Consider the following 21473-nt stretch of genomic DNA (forward strand, 5'->3'; position numbering starts at 1 on the left):
GTCAAGAAACAATAGATGCTGGCAAGGCTGTGAGAAATAGGAATGCTTTTACACTGCTGGTGGGAATGTAAATTAGTTCAATTCTTCTGGAAGACAGTATGGCAATTCCTCAAGGATCTAGAATAAGAAATACAATTTGACCCAGCAATCCCATTACTGGGTATATACCCAAAGGAATATAAATCATTCTACTGTAAAGACACATGCATGCGTATGTTTATTGCCACACTATTTACAATAGAAAAGTCATGGAACCAACCCAAATGGCCATCAATGATATTGGATAAAGAAAATGTGGTACATATACACCATGGAATACTATGTGGCCATAAAAAGGAATAAGATCATGTCCTTTGCAGGGACATGGATGAAGCTGGAAGCCATCATCCTCAGCAAACTAACACAGGAACAGAAAACCAAATACCACATGTTCTGACTCATAAGTGGGAGTCAAACAATGAGAACATATGGACACAGGGAGGGGAACAACACACACTAGGGCTTATGGTGGGGTGGCGGGGGAGGGGAGGGGAGAGAACATAAAGGACAGATCAATAGATGCAGCAAACCACCGTGGCACACCTGTACCTATGTAACAAACCTGCACATTCCGCACATGTATCCTGGAACTTAAAGTAAAATAAATTTTAAAAAATTAAAAACATTTTTTAAAAGAAGTCTTCAGCTGAGCTATTGGTAGCCAAGCATTTACAGTTGCACCTTACCATTCTCCACACCAGCCTGTCTTGATGCCCACAATCCACTCTTGTGAGAAGGAGCTGGGTGACACAGGAGTCACCTAAGACAAGAGGAGAGGAAAGTTCCACCCATTGGATGTCTGTGTTTAAAACTAGATCCAAGAGCCAGGCTCAAAACAATCTAAGTGCAGGAATGTCATGTCTCAGCCTGTACAAATTGCAGAAACAAAAATATATAGAGGTTGCCTGGGAGGGAGACCAGTGGAACTTTATGACCTTCAGGTTGGAGTACTCATAGGCTACATCCAGAGCAGAGCAGGCGAGCTGCTCCTCCAATGAGCACAAGATGCTCCTGTAAGGCTGGTGGCAGTCAGACAGGTTATGTTCAATCGAAGGAGTCAAGTAACCTTCATCCAGTGAGTCTTCTGAAACATCCCGCTCTTCTACCTCCAGGAACTGCCTGCTGAGCCTGGAGGGTGGAGAAGATTGAAGATAAACACCAGAGGGAACCAAAACCACAGTGCCCAGCTGACTAAAGGGAGGCCTCCAGGAAAGGCCAGAGAAAGGAAAGGGCAGGCCCCTCAGAGAAACAGAAAAATCCTTCCCCATATGGGGCAGAAGAGAGAGAGCAGCAGAGGCTTGGTGCAGTGGGCAAACAATGAGCTGAGGACGAACGAGATGGAATGATCCCTGTACGAAATGGCCATGACACACAGTGCACACGGAGGGACATCAAGGTGCATTCAGCACTTTTGCATAAATTGTGTTGAAAGCAGCATGCAGTGGCAACATGAACACGGGCCCTTGAGTCTTCCTAGAATCTTAGCGATATTGTATCTTCACCATCTCTTTTTCTCAATATCGTAGCATGATATGAAGTTTTTCATTCACTTTCATGCTATCATACACTTGCATACATGGTAACACCAAGACACAGCCATCAGATATGCATCTCCAATTCACATTAAGCAATAAGAATAGAAAAGGGGACTGCAGAAAACACCTGTGATAGATCAGTTCAACTGAGTCAACTGAAGACAGGTTAGTACAATTGAGAGGAATCAATAAGAGGGGATAATATAAATACAGTATACAATGAAAACAGGCAATGCTAATAACATAAATATTTCATGATTGGCTGAATAGATGGAACAAACATTCAGCATGTTCTGTTTTTTCCTGCATCTGGAATCTCCAGATGTCCACACTGAATTAACTGTCTTCAATTCCTTAGAGTTACCTGGGGCATGATGGGTCTTGGACCTCCTCTTTGTTATGTTTAAGTTCTGTAAATAATTTCAGACAGGGAGAGACAAATTAAGCAGATTCTCCTACACCCATGAATAATCCACCATCCAATCCTAACACAGAGCCATCAGTCTCCTCAGTGTGAGAAGAGGACACTGTGAGAGAAATGTTTCGGGAGGCCTGAGGTCCTGTCAGGATAGAAATGTCTTGGGTTTCCCTGAGCCTAGGGGTGAAATCTCCCTATTCTTGTAGACCATTATCTCAATATGATCTGTCCTGAGACTGTGCAAACAGGTAAGCAATATTTTTTCATACCAACTCAAAGCAAATACCCCCAGATGTTTTCTAGAAAGGAAACTGCAATATTTAGCCTTCTCTCATCAAATACCCAGATTGTTCACAGCTTAGAGCATTTTAAACACTGAAATTGGAAGGGTGGAGGGAATCTACAGACCCTTGAATCAAAATTAATCTCTGAAGCTACACGGTAACATTGGCTATTTGGGCATCTAGGAGTGACAGTGCTCAGTCTTGCTTCCAGAAACATGCCAGCAAGGCAATGGCCCGCTTAGCTACAACAAGCCAACATCGAAGACAGAGAATGGGCCTGGGTTCAATGAAACCTTGGTGCCATCTTCCACAGAAAGGTAGACAAAGATGCCACTGACCTTGGGTAGTCACAGAACTTCAAGGGACATGGTTGGGAAAAGAAATTTATAAGGAACACAATAATAGCTGGCAAGATAAATGTTATTCAGATTAAGACATCTCACAGACACCTCTTGGATATATGCTGCACAGGTTGGTGTGAATTTGTCACATCTGTCTTGGGTACAATATCCTGACAGTGGGCCCAAGATGACACAGGCATGGCCCGAGACAAGGAATAGAGCAGAGCTCACTGACCCAACCCATGTCAGTGTTTCAAATTCAACTCTAGAATCTGATTCCAAACAACTGGTGTCTATGATTCCTGGGCACATTGATGACTCTCTAAGCCCACGCTGGGGCTCAGGGTGCAAGGATTATGAGGTCTACCTGAGACATCATTTGGATGTTTATCACATTCACAGTGGAGCACTCCTCCCTCATCAGGAGCCAAGCGGACTTGCTGGTCCTCACATGAGTACAAGGTGTTTCTGTAAGACAGATGGGAGCCAGACAGGTCAGCAGGAATCAAAGGAGTCAAACAACATCCATCCCATAACTTTCAGGGGACTTCCTGCTCTGCCACCTGTGGCATCTCCCTGCTGAGACTCGTGGGGTAGGTTAGACTGAAGGTCTGAGGTTAATTCAAGGGGGCCAAGGACCATAGACTCCTAGTTGGATTTGATGGAAGGCATAAGGCAACGGTTGCAGAAAGCAAAGGGGCTGACCCAATAAAAGGTACAAATTATTCTCTTCATGGTGGGACAGAGTGTGGCTGCCATCAGATGTTGAGAGAGAGAGAAAGATAGAGAGAGACAGAGATAGCATGTGTTCGGTGAATTGCCCAGATTAGAAACTCATGGGAAAAGAGAAACAAAATTCTCATATTTTGACATAATGTGGAGTTGTTTTGTTTTTTTTCAAGTTTCTTCTCTTGTGTTCAAATACTTGCCAACATGCTGACACCAAACAGTTATCTCACCCTGGATTTAACCACATGGAAGAGGACAGGTGATATCAGGAAATCCATGAGTTTGGTGAGTTCACTTGGGTGAACTGATTGTAGATTACTATGCTTGAGAGAGATTAAGCAATTGAAACCAGGCTGAGGCAGGAGGATCACTTGAGCCAGGGTGGTGGAAGCTGCAGTGAGCCATGATTGCACCATTGCACTCTACCTGGATGACTGAGTGAGACTCTGTCAGAAAGAAAGAAAAGAAAGAAAGAAAGAAAGAAAGAAAGAAAGAGAGAGAGAGAGAGGGAGGGAGGGAGGGAGGGAGGGAGGGAGGGAGGGAGGGAAGGAAGGAAGGAAGGAAGGAAGGAAGGAAGGAAGGAAGGAAGGAAGGAAGGAAGGAAGGAAAGAAAGAAAGATGAGTACCACAGTAATAAAAAAAAAATTGTTCAAAAGAATAATTCGTACATGACCAAATGGATAAAATATTTCTATTCGGCCAGGTACGGTAGCTTACGCCTGTAATCACAGCATTTTGAGCGGCCAAGGTGGGCATATCAGGAGGTCAGATCGAGATCATTTTGGCCAACATGATGAAACCCCATCTCTACTAAAAATATAAAAAATTAGCCAGGCGTAGTGGCAGGTGCCTGTAATCCTAGCTACTTGGGAGGCTGAGGCAAGAGAATCACTTGAACCTGGGAGGCGGAGGTTGCAGGGAGCTGAGATCACGCACTGCACTTCAGCCTGGGTGACAGAGCGAGACTCCATCTCAAAAAATAAAAAAAAATTTAAAAACTTCTATTCATCATTTCCTATTTTTCACTGGGTCTTCAGTCTCCAGATGTCACTATTGAACTAACACCCCACAAATCAGAGTTACCTGGGAGACACTGGCTGTTTCCTTTCCTCTTCTTCATTATCATTTTGATTTTCTGCAAATAAGCGGGTCACATTAAGCAAATTATACTCCACACATGACCAAATCAGTGTCCAATCATAGCACAAGGACATAAACATTCCCAGCATCAGAATATGGTATTCTCACAGAAAGTGTCTAGGATGCCCTAGGTTAAGTCTTAGGAGAAGTAGATGGGCCTGCTTTCCAGGTCCGTGGGGCCGAATCTTCCTCTTCTGGTACATCATAATTCCATATCCTCTGACCTAAGCCTGTTAAAGAGTTAAACAAAACTTTTTCCCCAAGATCTTAGAAACTGGCCTAATTTCTAGAAGTGTTGCTGTGATACTGTCTTGTCTCATCAGATGTCATTGTTGTTGAATATTTAGAGGAGTTTACACACAAGACTGAACTGATGGATATATTCTAAAAACCCTGCATAAAAGAGATTCTGCGATGTTACACAGAAACACTGCCCTTGAGTAGAGTGGAGAACTCAGGGCCCAGCCTTGCTTTATGGAAACTTATAAGCAAGGTAAAGATAGAAGTGTTTATGTCCTGGTTTCGAGGTAACTGCTAAGCTAACATAAGCCCACTTAAAGGAGATAGAGACTGGGCCTGAGAGCAGTGAACCCAGGGTAACAACGTCTCCAAATCTATAGGAAAGGCTGCCAATGGCCTTGAATAGGTATAGAAACTCCATGGACATTGTTCAGGGTCACAAATTACATCACTGCAGGGGACAAGAGGCATTGGATCCAAGATACGAGGTCTGACAGGTGCCTCCTATATACCTCCTGTACACAGGTGGGTATGAGTTTATCACACCTGCGTGGGACCCAATAACCTGATACTGGGGCCAGGGAGACTAAAGTATGGCACGGGCTGAGGAGGAGAGGGAAGCCCCCTGACCCACCTGATATTTGTGTTTAATATTTAATCCTACTTCCTGATTCAAACCAATATGTATCTATAGGCCCTGTCCTCAGAGTTGAACTTTCTCAGCCTAGGCAGAGGTACAAAGGACGAAGAATATAGAGGCTACCTGGGAGAATGTTTAGCACTTCCTCTTCCCCTTTGTAATGTGAAGATTCACTGCCTACATCCAGAGCAGAGTCGACTTTCTCTTCCCTCTGAGGCAGGGGGGAGTCAGAAGGGTCACGGCAAATTGAACAAATGGCAGAATATTCCTCCAGTGAATTCTGAGGGACTTCCTTTTCTTCAGCTTCCTGTACCTCCCTGATGAGCCAGGTGGGATAGAGATGACAGAGGTGACAGAAGATTAAACCAAGAGGGATTGGACCCCAGGGAGTTTTAGAGAGTTTTGACAGGAGGCATAAGAGAGTGGTCCTGGCTGGGCATGGTGGCTCACGCCTGTAATCCCAGCACTTTGGGAGGCCAAGGCAGGCAGATCATGAGGTCAGGAGATCGAGACCATCCTGGCTAACATGGTGAAACCCCGTCTCTACTAAAAATATGAAAAATTAGCCGGGTGTAGTGGCAAGTGCCTGTCGTCCCAGCTACTCGGAAGGCTGAGGCAGGAGAATGGCATGAACCCGGGAGGCTGAGGTTGCAGTGAACCAAGATCACGCCACTGCACTCCAGCCTAGGCGACGGAGTGAGACTGCATCAAAAAAAAAAAAAAAAAGAGTAGCCCCAGAAAGCAGGGGTGGTTCCCTTTTAGAGGGAATAGGCAATCCTCCCTCTGTCTGCAACAGAGTGTGGCTGCCATGGGGGCCAGAGAAGAAGAGAGCAGCTGGTGCTCTTTGCACTGAGCAGATAGGATCTGAGGAGGGAGGAGACTCAGCTATCCCTGTATGGTGCAGATGTGATATACAGCACACACGGAGAACCCTAACAGCTGCTACACCATGTGGCTAAGATGGGTTGAATTTAACATACTCTTACCAAGGGAATACAGGTTGAGCCACTCCAAAGATTGTGTGCCTTCTAGGTCTTCTTCTTCTAATATTCTAATATTGTGAAATGAAAAGTGAGTACTTTTGGTCTAGGTACTTTTCTTCGTGTGCAACTTTGCTAGTTACTTCCTAAATCCTCTCCTTGTTAACTCTTTGCTATTTATCTTACCTAACAAGAACCTAAATGACAACTGCATAGGAAGCAAATAAACATCTTCTTCTAGTTTTCTTTTTCTTTTTTTTTTGAGACGGAGTCCCGCTCTGTTACCCAGGCTGGAGTGCAGCGGGATCTCGACTCACTGCAAGCTCCGCCTCCCAGGTTCACGCCATTCTCCTGCCTCAGCCTACCGAGTAGCTGGGACTACAGGCACCCGCCACCATGCCCGACTAATTTTTTGTATTTTTAGTAGAGACGGGGTTTCGCCATGTTAGCTAGGATGGTCTCGATCTCCTGACCTCATGATCCACCCGCCTCGGCCTCCTAAAGTGCTGGGATTACAGGCGTAGGCCATGGCACCTGACCTTTCTTCTAGTTTTCATTGCAGAAGAGAACAGTTCTAGTCAATGTGTGCAGTAAATCCCTAAGGCTGGTAAGTTCACCTCAGGTCATGCTTACAGGTACCACAAAGAAAACAGACAACCATGTTAAGGGGGCTATTTTATTATTGAATGAGTGCGCTAAATTACTACAATCTGCAGTTTTGTTCATCCTTGCATCTGGAATCCATGACTACTTTCACCTCCCTTGTGTTCTTTCTGAGGCCTTTTCCATATTTTACCTATCCATTACCAGCTCCTGATTGTTCATTGTTACCTGGGGGCAAGTGGTTCTCCGACTTTTTCAACCTTCTCATCTTTGACATTTTCATCCTCAACTTTATCATTTTCTGAAAACTAATGCAGTAGTGTCCATTTGGATATTTCCCACTTCACCCACTGCAAACACAGTGAGCCATATGACCACAGAGACATGAACAGAGACATGAACATCTATGTACAAGTCAGTGTTGCACTGAAAGCTCTCATGTTTTGTCTTTACCTCTCATGTTTTCTGCCCTGGTGTGGTTTCCTGATTCATCAGACAATGTGTTTCTGATCTGGAGAGTCACCATCATGACATGGGCCAAAATTAAAAATACCTTTTCCCACCGTATCACTGGAGGCTTAGCCCAGCTTCTTTCTGGACTTTGGCAGCTGTCTCCCCCATCTGGACACAAATCTGATTCCCAGGAACAGTCTCTTTTGTCCCCTCACAGCTCTCACTAAAACCTGTTTCTTTCTTTTAGGAGAGGACAACCAACCCTGTCCCCCACCCTTCCATTCGTTAGGAAACTTCACAGATCCTCCAAGTGGCTTCTGCTGTGTTGTCCCAGGAAATTCTCTCTGCCAAGAGTGTTCCAGTCTTAACAACTTTCCTAACACCACATGCTACTACATCAACTATCTTATCTAACATCACACAGTGAGGAACTTTGTCTTATTTTGAAATACACTCATGTGTGTTCCCACATTTGAATGCTAGATCTACCATGCAAGAGATAATTTGTCCCCATTTCCAGTTAGACACAGACATCCAGGAAGGATAAATTGCTGGCCCACAGTTGCTAAGACAGTGCTGAGAATAGAGTCTGGGAACTTCCATTCTCAGTCCAGGGCTCTCTTCACTCTTCACAAGCTGCCTCCTGTCACATCCTCCTTCCTGTCCTTTAAAACTTGATGGATGCTGCCTCTTGGTCCAAAGACCAGTTCCATCAAGGAGGAAGTAGGCTTTTGCCATACTGTGACCTCCAACCCCTGACTTTCCCATCTCTCTTCCTACACAAGAAGTCCTGGTCATGTCATGGCACTAACGTTTAGTGGAAAGAAAGACCACTAATAAAATTGTCATTGTGCAGGTGTGGAGGTCTGGAGTCTTCTCATAAGCCTAGGACTCTGCGTCATCAGGGCCCATGACTACCTGACCTGGGCTGAGCTTGCGGACAAGGCACTCTGCCAGCCTGCGCCCCTCAGCCAGCTGCTCTCGGAGGTCCTGCCCCTGGTGGTTGTCAGGGTCATCATCAGTGAGAAGGGCCTTGAGATGCTGACTGAGTAAGAGGGAGGCCTCTCTCCCTTCCCGTAACTTCTTCCTCAGCTGGGTCAGCTCTAGTGCCTGAGAGTGAACTAGGGCTTTGTATCGCCTAAGGTGGGATAGTAGAGAAAATATAAGAGTGGAGAGGGATCAGTGATCAGTTCAAAGAATTGCAACAGAGATTTTTTTGAGAATATCCTCAAAGAGTCCTCCAAGCAGAATTTTAGCACATGTTGGTGAAATGCCTCTGGCAAAGAGGAAAAAAAATTTTAATAAAAGGCTTCCTCTGTATTAGAGTGCTCCTATAGGATTCCTCAGCATTCCATTCGTCCTTTTCCTCTGTAAATAAAACTAGCTGTCTTCCCAAATTTGTTTCAGAAAGATGCCCCTTTAGTTTCTTGTTTTGGTTGCGGACATTTCCATGTAAAAATGCACATAGTACATTACGCAGTGACTGGACACAAAGCCACACAGAGAAATGTGGCCAGGTACAGCTGAGGTTATTCAGAGAGATGAAAGAATGCAAGAATGACAGGGTCAAGAAGAAAAGATTCTTTGAATGAAATAATGTGAAGCCAGTAAGTCAGGAGGTGATTCTAGGGATAAAGAAAACATGGTATTTATTTACAATGGAGTACTATGTAGCCATAAAAAAGAATGTTATTTTTTCATTTGCTGCAGCATAGATGGAACTGGAGGTCATTATGTGAAGTAAAATTAGCTAGTTACAGAAAGACAAACATCGCATGTTCTCACTTATTTGTGGGATCTCAAAATCAAAACAATTGAACTCATCGTGATAGAGAGTAGAAGAATAGTTACCAGGGGTGGGGAAGGGTAGTGGGGTTGAGAGTATGAGGATGGTTAATGGATACAAAAAAAATAGAATGAGTAAGACCTAGTATTTGATAGCACAGCAGTGTGGCTATAGCTAATAATTTAATTGTACATTTAAAAATAATTAAAGGAGTATAATTGGATTCTTTGTAACATAAATAACAAATGCTTGAAGGGATAGATTCCTAATTTTACATGATGTTATTATAACCCATTGCATCTCATGCACCCCACAAATATTAAAATAAAACATTTAAAAAGAGAAAATGTAGTGGTGATTACACAATGTTTTGAATGTACTAAATGCTTCTGAGTTGTTCACTTTCCTTTGGTTAATTTTGTGTTATGTAAGTTTTGCCTTGATAATGACTTGTTTCGAGTCACAATTGTAGCCCGTAATTTACTAGTATTGTTGTTCTCTAATTGTTGTATACATGTTTGCACGACATGTGCCTGCTATGTAAATTCCTGCCCTTCTCCTGGCCCGGATTAGCTCTTATTTGTCCAGCTGAGCTGCCCCCATCAGAGATTCACACACCTTCCACCTGCCTGCCCCACCACACAGAGCCTCCCTCACCTGAGCTCCTCAGCTTGTGTCGACTTCTCTGCCAGCTTCTCCTCCTTGAACTGCATCTTCTCCCCCAGCACAGATTCTGTGATGCCTTTGTGCTCCTCACACTCTGAGAAGACACACTTGTCTCGGTGGGAGGTTGGACATGTCACTGCATACAGGCGAGAAGTCAGGATCCACTCCAAGGACACAAGGATCCCCAGTACCAGGCTCTCGGCAGCACTTGATGCTGTCACTTACAGGTACCACAGTGTCTGGCAGGAGCAGCCTCCTCTTTAGGTTTCTTTAAAGCAGATGCTCTGTGCTACCATCGCTTCTCCTAGTGCAGCCAGCAAGAGCTTTGCCTTTTGGGCCTCAACAGAAGTGCCACATCTTTACCAACCTTCCAAATACAAGGCAGCTGATACGCCCCAATTTACGGATGAGGAAAGAGAAACTCAAAAGCACATAAAACAACTAGAAAATATGACTCAACTGGAATGAGGCAGAGTCAGAATTCACATCCACTAAGGTGTGACTCTGAATCCCGGGCCACTTTGCCAAGCCTTGCAGCCTCTCCTGTAAAACACTGAGCTGGAACATAAAGCAGTGATCTACTGTACCCTCGGGAAGGCCTCTAGAACTATGGGACTGATAGTTCTCTCGTATTGGGAATTTAAAGCACAAATATTGCCAAGATTTAAAAAAAATCATATCTGAATACAATTAAGTGCAATGTGAGGCCTGAGACCATAAGTCCCTGAAGGAAATACGCCCAAATGCTAACAAAATATCTGCTAAATTAGGAATAGTAGAATGAAGAAGTAATAAATAGGTTTTGCTCTGTGCCAAGAACTGTTCTAGAGGATTTGAAAGAACAAGGTCCTGTACTTTATTGCAGCAATTTACAGAGGTAGGAATTATAGGACCCTATTAACAGATCAGGAGACTGAGGCAAAGAGAAGATAAACAACTTGGACTGGAGCCCAGGAGACTAGCCCAGGGTCCCTCCTCTCCACACTGCACTGCTACCTCAGCAGAGTCTTGAGTACTCTCTTTCTTCCTCGTTAGGAATAAGAGCCTCTGCTCTGGGAAGCAGGACTTCCCTCTCAGCAGGGTCGTCCCTGCTCCCGATGCTGTCACTTACGGACACCACAGGTTCTATTCAGAGCAGACTCCTCGTTAAGGTCCTGGAAAGTAGGGACTATGAACTATCAGCATCTTTCTCCCAGTGTGGACACCACAAGGCTTTGCCTAATGGGCCTCAACAGATGCTTAAATTAAATTCTGCAAGATTTTATATGGTACAGAAAGGATCCTGGTAAAAAATGGTTCAGCTTGTTGCTGAGAAAATCAGGCAATTTTATGCTTGCATCAGGCATCAATAACTGAGATTTTAACTCTAATCCCACCCTACACCCCACTTAAAATATAGAAAAGTTGCTAAACACTTTGTGTCCAGTTTTTCGATTCTCAGGAAAATGTGGTTTTATAAAATACCCACTTCTACCTTTCTGGGAGTAGGGGAAGGGTGAAGTTTATTTTGATGAAGAGAAGAGAGGAATCGGGTCTAAAGAGTATTTAGTTGCTCAGAGAGAAGACAGTGATCATTCATCACTTTGGTGATAGTGAACCTATGGAACTTACTGTATTTCTGTAACTGGTTGGCCAGACAGTAAGCACAGCTTCAGAGACAAGAAATTTCTCTTTGAGGTCTTGGAACTGCTGTTCGCTCATTTTCAGCTGTGAGCGCAATTCCTGGTTGATTTCTAGGATGTTCATTTCTGCTCTCTCATTGTACAAAGGACTGACAGATTCTGCTATGCTGATGTTTGTGGCAGAAGAGGTAGAGCCAGGAACCGGGAGAAGAAACCCAAACACAAGATGGGTTAAAAACTAGTGAAATCATGAGGTCAGGAGTTCAAGACCAGCCTGACCAATATGGTGAAACCCCATCTCTACTAAAAATACAAAAATTAGCCAGGCATGGTGGTGCATGCCTGTAATCCCAGCTACTTGGGAGGGTGAGGCAGGAGAATCGCTTGAACCCGGAAGGCAGAGGTTGCAGTGAGCCAGGATCATGCCACCGGACTCCAGCCTGGGTGACAGAGCAAGACTCTGTCTCAAAAATAACAACAACAACAAAAAAAACACCCTACTGAAATCAAACAGGTTTAGTCAGGACTGAGATTAACTGTCCTGAAATAACTGAAATTCTTAACCTACTGTTCAGGAAAACTTGATCAACACCCAACACCTCAAAGTCCTTAACTGCCAAAAACAAAGTTTAAGGTGCCAGAGCTTGGAGCAGAAGGCACTGCCTGTAGCTCAGACTCTGAAGGGAGTGAGGGAAGTAGTGTCCAGTAGGTCAGGTAATGGTCTGCCGTCACTGTAAGAGAATTAGAAGGTGGCGATGTCATGGAATCTTGGAGCCCCTGCCTTCCACCTGCCTAGGCCATGCTGAAACACAGGCCTCCTGATCTCCCCTGAGGGTCACCACCGATGGGGACACCTCCCTAAGCTGTCATTCTGGGTATCTGTGTACCCTTGTGACAATACCACAGACCTATCTCTTTCCCAATAAATCTAAGCATATTTCTCATTGTTCATCCCTTACGTGTTTAAAATCATCAAGGCAGAAGTAATTTCTCAACAGGTTTTATTCTCAAAGGTTATGCTGAAGTCACCCACCTTCTCTTTAAGTAAAAAACAGATCTGAAGGCTTTTCTGCAAGTGAAAGATGTGGAACTTTTAGACTGCCATGATGTGCTTTTCTGGGTCTTCTGCAGTTTTCTCTGTATCCTCTAAAATATGTAGGACCAAAAGCAGAATATAATACTAGGTGAGTGAATGATTCATTTTCGAAATGTTTTCTATCTCAATATTCTTCTTGTGGCATCCCATTGTTACGCTGGTTTCTATTACGGGGTAGCATGTTGGCTTTTCATTACGCTTAAGACCACATTGATATCCCTACTGCTGAAGCTCTTCCCCTCTCTATGGGTTGGTTTGTTTTTTAATGTCTCTAAACACTCCATTTCATACTTGTCAGTTATGGATGTCATTCTAGTACCACAAGAGCTCTTTTCAAGTGATCAAAATCATTTCCATATATCTCCTGAAAACATGCAGAGACCACCTATCTTGGGAAGTCTTGTAAACCTGAGGCTATTTTGTTGTTTTCATTTCAGTCCCCCATATATTAAACAGAACAGGCCCACGAGTGGTTTTTATGGAATATTGCTTGTTAGATGTTTTTATAAGTTGGCCTGACACCATTGACTTGTGGTTGTCTTCCACTAAAAGAACATGGTGAGATCAAGGTCATGGTCGGGGGTGGGGCTGCTGATCTGCAGGGTCCATTTGCAGTAGAAGGTGAGGTTGAGTTAATAGGGACAAGCAGGGGACAGTGATCCTCTGAAACCGCCTCAGTTTCCCAGTTTCAGTCCCCACCCAGGTTTTGTGAGCCTGAGACTTGGGAGATGGCCATCTTCAGTGGCCCACAGCCTGGGCCAGTGGGTGAGGAACATGCATCCCTCCCATACATTTGTCCTGGTAGGGCTTACCCCCAACACCTGGCAGTGGCAGCTCACACTTATTCTATTATGCACCACCCCCACCACAGCTGCAAGAACCTCCACCCAGCTGGCAACCAAGCCCCAGTGGCAACTTGTGCCTAGTTCACATCCCAGTCTCCATTCCAGTGGTACTTCCTTCCTGGCACCAGCAGCTGTAGCCCATGCCTCACTTCTTAGTCCTGGCCATAGGACCATTCTCAGCTCGTTCTGCAGTCCCAACCATGATAGCCCAAATTTCCATAATGCTTCTGTCCTGATGCCACTGGGCCCCAGGACAGCATGCAGTTGCCCAAAGTCTGTGTTTGAAAATGGCACCTTGCTGTAGCTGATTAGTTTTCAGGAAGGGCGTGGGACCCAGTTCGAGCTCTCTCCCTGGGGCAGTTCTGTCCCATGGTCTCACAGCAGCTACCTATGTTAGTTTCAGGGGTTGGCAGGGTTGAGGGTTGTCCTGTGGCTAGGATTGCAAGATTCCACAGAGGAGATGTGGGTTGCTCCATCTCTCACTTACCTATGTTGGGAAGTCACTCCTGGCTCCCAGCTGATCCTGACCAGCGGGCTGTGTCTCTCCTTTCTCCTTCTCCACATTTGGTGTTTCCTGTCACTTCTCTGTTGAATTCCAGCAAATACTCTTGGGTAATGTATTTGAAGTGTCACTGTCTATACACTATTTTGTTCTTCTAAGTGGGAGAGGCAGGAATGAAATGCTTCTAGTCATCTTGAAGCCTTTAGTCAAGGATTTTTAAATTTATTGTTTTCTAGGTATCACAGTAATTTTAGAGCTACAGTAGTAATAATAAACTTAAGATTCAGAATACATGCCAGCTCATCATCAATCCTCTAGCTGACGATTTTTAAAAAGCCATTGGCCAGGTGAGGTGGCTCACACCTGTAATCCCAGCACTTCGGGAGGCCGAGGTGGGCAGATCACGAGGTCAGGAGTTCGAAACCAGTCTGACCAACACGGTGAAATCCCCTCTCTGCTAAAAATACAAAAATTAGCCAGGTATGGGGGCGTGCACCTGTAATCCCAGCTACTCAGGAAGCCGAGGCAGGAGAATCGCTTGAACCAGGAGGCGGAGGCTGCAGTGAGTGGAGATCGCGCCATTGCACTCCAGCCTGGGCAACAGAATGAGACTCCATCTAAAAAAGAAGAAAAAAGTCATTATAAATATGGACTTCTAGAGACATGCAATATCATTTTTTAAAAAGACTGAATGGATGGAACTGATGGCAGATTAGACATTAAAGAAAAATGAGATCCATGAAATTGAAAACATAGCAATAGGAAGTGGCCAAAATAAAATCCAGGGAGAAAACACTGGAAAAAAGTGAACAGAGACCCTCCCTATGATCTGTGGGAAAATATAAACTTGTCTAACATAGGTATAGCCAACATTCTGAGGAATAGAGAAAAAAAAATTCTCTATAAAATGTTAGAAATTTAGAAATTTAGAAAAATTTAGAAATTTTAGATATTGTAGAAATAATGGCCAACATTTTTCCAACTTTGATGAAATTATAACCCCACAGATCCATAAAGCTCAGTAAGGTCTGAAACGCACATAATGATCAAATCACTGAATATCAATGATAAAAAGAAAATCATAAAAGCAGCCAGAGGAAAAAGACATATTAATTATGTGGGAAAGAAAAAGGATAAAATTAACGGAGGACAGAAGCTTATCAGAAATTATGCAAATTGAAACAAAATTGAACAGTGCTTTTAAATACTGAAAGAAAAAACAAAACTGTCAACGTAGAATTCTACATGCTAGAATTTGAAAAAGAAAATATCTTTCAAAAATGAAGGCAAAATAAAGACTTTTTGCAGACAAAGAAAAGCCAGAATAATTCAGTGCCAGCAGAACCTCACTACAAAAAAATGTTAAAAGTCCTTCAGGCCAGGCGCGGTGGCTCACCCCTGTAATCCCAGCACTTCTAGAGGCCGAGGATCACCTGTCAGGAGTTTGAGATCAGCCTGGCCAACATGGCAAAACCCTGTCTCTACTAAAAATATAAAAATTAGCCAGACATGGTGGTGTGCGCCTGTAATTCCAGCTACTCGGGAGGCTGAGGCAGGAGGATCGTTTGAACTCAGGAGGCAGAAGTTGCAGTGAGCTGAGAACGTGCCACTGCACTCAAGCCTGGGCAACAGAGCAAGACTCCGTCTCACCTGACGACCCCGCCCAGACCTCAGATCTGATCACATAGGACAGTATGCACCTTAATATCCTGAAGAAGAGGCACAAAATGTTCAAGTGATGTTTAGAAACAACTTGGGAGGGTGCGTCAGTGAAATCATGCAGCCATCAGGACACAGGCTCCGGGACGTGGAGCATCATCCTCTCCTGGCTGAAAATGACAATGATGACTCTTCGTCATCCTCCTCTCAGGTTGATGTGGCAGACAGGGTCTGGTTCATCCATGACGACTGTGGCATGATCTGTGCTGATGTGACATGGCTTCTGGTCATCTATGCAGACTTTGTGGTGACTTTCATCATGTTGCTGGCTTCTAAAGCCTTCTGGTACTCTGTGGTCAATGGGGTCATCTTTAACTACTTGGCCACGTTTGCCCTGTTGTCCCACCTGAGAACCATGCTCACTGACCCCGGGGCAGTACCCAGAGGAAATGCTACAAAAGAATACATGGAGAGTTTGCAGCTGAAGCCCAGGGAAGTGATCTACAAGTGCCCCCAAGTGCTGCTGTATCAAACCAGAGCTCACCCACCACAGCAGTATTTGCAAAAGACATATTAGGAAAATGGATCATCACTGCCTGTGGGTGAACAATTGTGTAGGAGAAAAGAATCAAAGATGTTTTGAGCTCTTCACTATGTATATGGCTCTGTCCTCAGTCCATGCCCTGATTCTCTGTGGATTTCAGTTTATCACCTGCGTCTGAGGCAGTGGACTGAATGCAGTGATTTTTCACCTCCATTCACTGTAATCCTGTTGACCTTCCTGTGCCTGGAGGGTCTTCTGTTTTTCACTTTCACTGCAGTTATGTTTGGCACCCAAATCCACTCCATATGCAATGATGAGAGGGAGATCCAGTGATTGAAAAGCGAGAAGCCCACATGGGAGTGGAGGCTGCCCAGGAAGGGATGAAATCAGTCCTTAGGGACCCTGTTACTCCCCTGGATGAATTCCTTTGTCAGCTTCTGTTTTAGGTGACTGCCTAAAAAAGGCGGTCTGGAGTTCTCAGTGTGCAGCCTTGCTCATCAGGCTGGAACTTACTTGCTCACAGACTTCCACTTATTTATTTGGGGTCTGACGGGTATCGACAGCTCATCTGTGACCAACAGGACAACTGGAACCTACACAAACCAATTGCTTGCAGCAAGCAAAGTTTTATAAATATTTATAGTCACAGATGGCAGATTCTCCACACCAGAAGAGGCTCTCCTCAGTCTCCAACTGTACAACCATGGATAGGTGATAAAATAGGATCCTTGAGCCAGGCGCGGTGGCTCAAGCCTGTAATTCCAGCACTCTGGGAGGCTGAGGTGGGTGGATCACCTGAGGTCAGGAGTTTGAGACCACCCTGGCCAACATGCTGAAACCCCATCTCTACTAAAAATAAAAAAAAAAAAAAAAAGCCGGGTGTGGTGGTGCACGCCTGTAGTCTCAGCTACTTGGGAAGCTGAGGCAGGAGAATTGCTTGAACCCAGGAGGTGGAGGTTGCAGTGAGCCAGAGATTGAGCCACTGTACAGCAGCCTGGGCAACAGAGTGAGACTCTGTCTCAAAATAAAAATGAAAAAAACAGAATCCTTGGTGCAGAGCTTTAAATTATGCCAGAAAGCAAAGAGCTCCCCTCCTCGGGGACTTGCCTTAAACTGGCCTGGTTTGTACATTTTTTGCTGGATGCATCAAGAAGCAATCTGTGACAAATTCTGAGGCTCTTCCTTTAAGCCTGCTGTCCACGCTAAGAGAAGTTGGTGTCCCCCTCCTGGGAACTGTTTTGCCTTCTGTTCATCTGTTAACTGTTTTGTTTTTGTTTCTAATTACTCTCTACCCTATCCGAATTAGGGCTTCTACCACTGCTGATGAAAAACCACAAAGGGGCCTACTTGAGCCAACATCTTAGCTAAGTGAGTAAACCTGCAGGGGTTTGGTAGTGGACTCTGTCACCGCAGAAGCATGTACGCCTTTGGGAGAAGAATTGCGTCACAGCCAGAGGGACAAAGCATGGATCGTGGGTGATCCTGGAGAAACGAGTTTCCAGAGATTGTTTTGCATATTCATTTGCACATCATTGTCTGGGTTGGACATGGGTATTAGACTTCACTGAGGCTTTAAATATGTATATCCTGTTATCAATTTAAAAAATTATCCAAGTGGTTGAATCCTGTGAGACTTGGCAAGTGTGTGCAAATCAAGTACACGTGACTTTTCAACCTCTTATTTCAATGTAACTTTTTTTTTTTTCAAGAGGAGTCTCGCTCTATCACCCAGGCTGGAGTGCAGTGTCACGATATCGGCTTACTGCAGGCTCCACCTCCCGGGTTCATGTCATTCTCCCGCCTCAGCCTCCCAAGTAGCTGGAACTACAGGCACCCACCACCATGCTCGGCTAATTTTGTTTTTGTATTTTTAGTAGAGACAAGGTTTCACTGTGTTAGTCAGGATGGTCTCGATCTGCTGACCTCGTGATCCACCCGCCTCGGGTCTCCCAAAGTGCTGAGATTACAGGCGTGAGCCCCGGTGCCTGGCCTCAATGTAACTTTTATATGAAATAAAGTAATTAATTGACAGTTTAGAAAAAAAGAAAAAAGTGTGGGCATAGTTTTTCTTTTGTTCACATTTGAGCCCCTCTGGGAACAGTATACTTTTCCATTTTGTCCCCCAAAAATCCATATGTTGAAGCCCTAGCCCCCAGTGCCACTGCATTTGGAGATAGCACCTGTAAGGAGGGAATGAAGATTAAATGATGTCATAAGGGTGGGGCTCTAATCCAATCTGACTGATGTCCTTACAAGAATAGAGGGGGAGGGTCCATTTCAAGATGGCCAAATAGGAACAGCTCTGGTCTGCAGCTCCCAGCATGATCAATGCAGAAAATGGCTGATTTCTGCATTTCCAACTGAGGTACCTGGTTCATCTCATTGGGACTGGTTGGACAATGGGTTCAGCCCACAGAGGGTGAGTGGAAGCAGGGCAGGGCGTTGCCTCACCCCAGAAGTGCAAGGGGTTAAGGGATTTCCCTTTCCTAGCCAAGGGAAGCCATGACAGACTGTACCTGGAAAAACAGGACACTCCTACTCAAATACTGCACTTTTCTAATGGTTGTAGCAAACGGTACACCAGGAGATTATATCCCATACCTGGCTCAGTGGGTCCCATGCCCACAGAGACTTGCTCACTGCCACTGCTAGTGCAGTAGTCTGAGATCGACCTGTGAGGCAGCAGGCCAGCAGGGTGAAGGGGGGCATCCGCCATACCTGAGGCTTGAGTAGGTAAACAAAAGGGCCGGGAAGCTTGAAATGGGTGGAGCCCACTGCAGAGCTGCAAGGCTTGCTGCCTTTGTAGACTCCACCTCTGAGGGCAGGGCACAGCTGAACAAAAGGCAGCAGAAACTTCCGCAGACTTACACGTCACTGTCTGACAGCTCTGAAGAGAGCAGTGGTTCTCCCAGCATGGTGTTTGAGCTCTGAGAATGGACAGACTGCCTCCTCAAGTGGGTCCCTAACCCACATGTAGCCTAACTGGAAGACACCTCCCAGTAGGGGCCGACTGACACCTCATACAGGTGGGTGCCCATCTGGATCAAAGCTTCCAGAGGAAGGATTAGGCAGCAATATTTGCTGTTCTGCAGCTTCCGCTGGTGATACCCAGGCAAACAGGGTGTGCAGTTGACTTCCAGCAAACTCCAACAGACCTGCAGCTGAGGGACCTGACTGTTAGAAGGAAAACTAACAAACAGAAAGGAATAGCATCAACATCAGCAAAAAGGACATCCACACCAAAACCCCACCTGTAGGTCACCAACATCAAAGACCAAAGGTAGATAAAACAACAAAGATGGAGAGAAACCAGAGCAGAAAAGCTAAAAATTCTAAAAACCAGAGGGTCTCTTCTCCTCCAAAGGATCACAGCTCCTTGCCAGCAATGGAACAAAGCTGAATGGAGAATAACTTTGATGAGTTGACAGAAGTAGGCTTCAGAAGGTCGGTAATAACAAACTTTTCCGAGCTAAAGGAGGATGTTCGAACCCATCACAAGGAAGCTAAAAACCTTTTAAAAAGATTAGACGAATGGTAGTGTAGAGAAGATCTTAAATGACCTGATGAAGCTGAAAACCGTGGCACGAGAACTATGTGACACATACATAAGCTTCAATAGCCGATTTGATCAAGTGGAAGAAAGTGTATCAGTGATTGAAGATCAAATTAATTAAATAAAGTGAGAAGAGAAGTTTAGAGAAAAAAGAGTAAAAAGAAATGAACAGAGCCCCCAAGAAATATGGGACTATGTGAAAAGACCAAATCTACATTTGATTGGTGTACCTGAAAGTGATGGGGAGAATAAAACTGAGTTGGAAAACACTCTTCAGGATATTATCCAGGAAAACTTCCCCAACCTAGCAAGGCAGGCCAACATTCAAATTCAGGAAATACAGAGAACACCACGAAGATACTCCTTGAGAAGAGCAACCCCAAGACATGTAATTGTTAGATTCACCAACGTTGAAATGAAGAAAAAAAATGTTAAGGGCAGCCAGAGAGGCAGGTCGGGTTACCCACAAAGGGAAGCCCATCAGACTAACAGCGGGTCTCTTGGCAGAAACTCTATAAGCCAGAAGAGAGTGGGGGCCAATCAATATTCAACATTCTTAAAGAAAAGAATTTTCAACCCAGAATTTCATATCCACCCAAACAAAGCCTCATAAGTGAAGGAAAAATAAAATCCTTTACAGACAAGCAAATACTGAGAGATTCTGTCACCACCAGGCCTGCCTTACAAGAGCTCTCAAAGGAAGCACTAAACATGGAAAGGAACGACTGGTATCAGCCACTGCAAAAGCATGCCAAATTGTAAAGACCATTGATGCTATGAAGAAACTACATCAATTAATGGGCAAAATAACCAGTTAACATCATAATGACAGGATCAAATTCACACATAACAATATTAACCTTAAATGTAAATGGGCTAAATGCTCCAATTAAAAGACACAGACTGGCAAATTGGATAGAGTCAAGACCCATCAGTGTGCTGTATTCAGGAGCCCCAACTCATGTGTAAAGACACATATAAGCTCAAAATAAAGGGATGGAGGAACATCTACCAAGCAAATGGAAAACAAAAAAAAGCAGAGTTGCAATTCTAGTCTCTGATAAAACAGACTTTAAACCAGCAAAGATCAAAAGAGACAAAGAAGGCCATTACATAATGATAAAGGGATCAATTCAGCAAGAGGAGCTAACTATCCTAAATATATATGCACCCAATACAGGAGCACCCAGATTCATAAAACAAGTCCTTAGAAACCTACAAAGAGACTTAGACTCCTACACAATAATAATGGGAGACTTTAACACTCCACTGTCAATATTAGACAGATCAATGAGACAGAAGGTTAACAAGGATATCCAGGACTTGAACTCAGCTCTGCATCAAGCGGACCTAATAGACATCTACAGAACTCTCCATCCCAAATCAACAATCAACAGAATATACGTTCTTCTCAGCACTACATCACACTTATTCCAAAATTGACCACATAGTTGGAAGTAAAGCACTCCTCAGCAAATGTAACAGAACAGAAATCACAACAAACTGTCTCTCAGACCACAGTGCCATCAAATTAGAACTCAAGACTAAGAAACTCACTCAAAAAAGCACAACTGCATGGAAACTGAACAACCTGCTCCTGAATGACTACTGGGTAAATAACGAAATGAAGGTACAAATAAAGATGTTCTTTGAAACCAACGAGAACAAAGACAAAACGTATCAGAATCTCTGGGACACATTTAAAGCAATGTGTCGAGGGAAATTGATACCACTAAATGCCCACAAGAGAAAGCAGGGAAGATCTAAAATTGACAACCTAACATCACAGTTAAAAGAA

At 44.3% G+C, this 21473-nt stretch overlaps 1 non-coding gene and 2 pseudogenes across 1 annotated transcript; 1 reads left to right on the forward strand and 2 right to left on the reverse strand.

The window, feature by feature from the left end:
• Positions 1-721: 721 nt before the first annotated feature.
• On the reverse strand, positions 722-13559 carry LOC112619352 (annotated as a pseudogene).
• A 593-nt stretch (positions 13560-14152) lies between these two features.
• Positions 14153-14231, reverse strand: LOC112619918. The gene has a single exon (XR_003118396.1). It is a non-coding gene; the product is annotated as a small nucleolar RNA SNORD45 (small nucleolar RNA).
• Positions 14232-15696: 1465 nt separating this feature from the next.
• On the forward strand, positions 15697-16506 carry LOC112619353 (annotated as a pseudogene).
• Positions 16507-21473: the final 4967 nt, after the last annotated feature.

The sequence above is a fragment of the Theropithecus gelada genome, chromosome 2, assembly GCF_003255815.1.
Source record: "Theropithecus gelada isolate Dixy chromosome 2, Tgel_1.0, whole genome shotgun sequence".
NCBI lineage: Eukaryota > Metazoa > Chordata > Mammalia > Primates > Cercopithecidae > Theropithecus > Theropithecus gelada.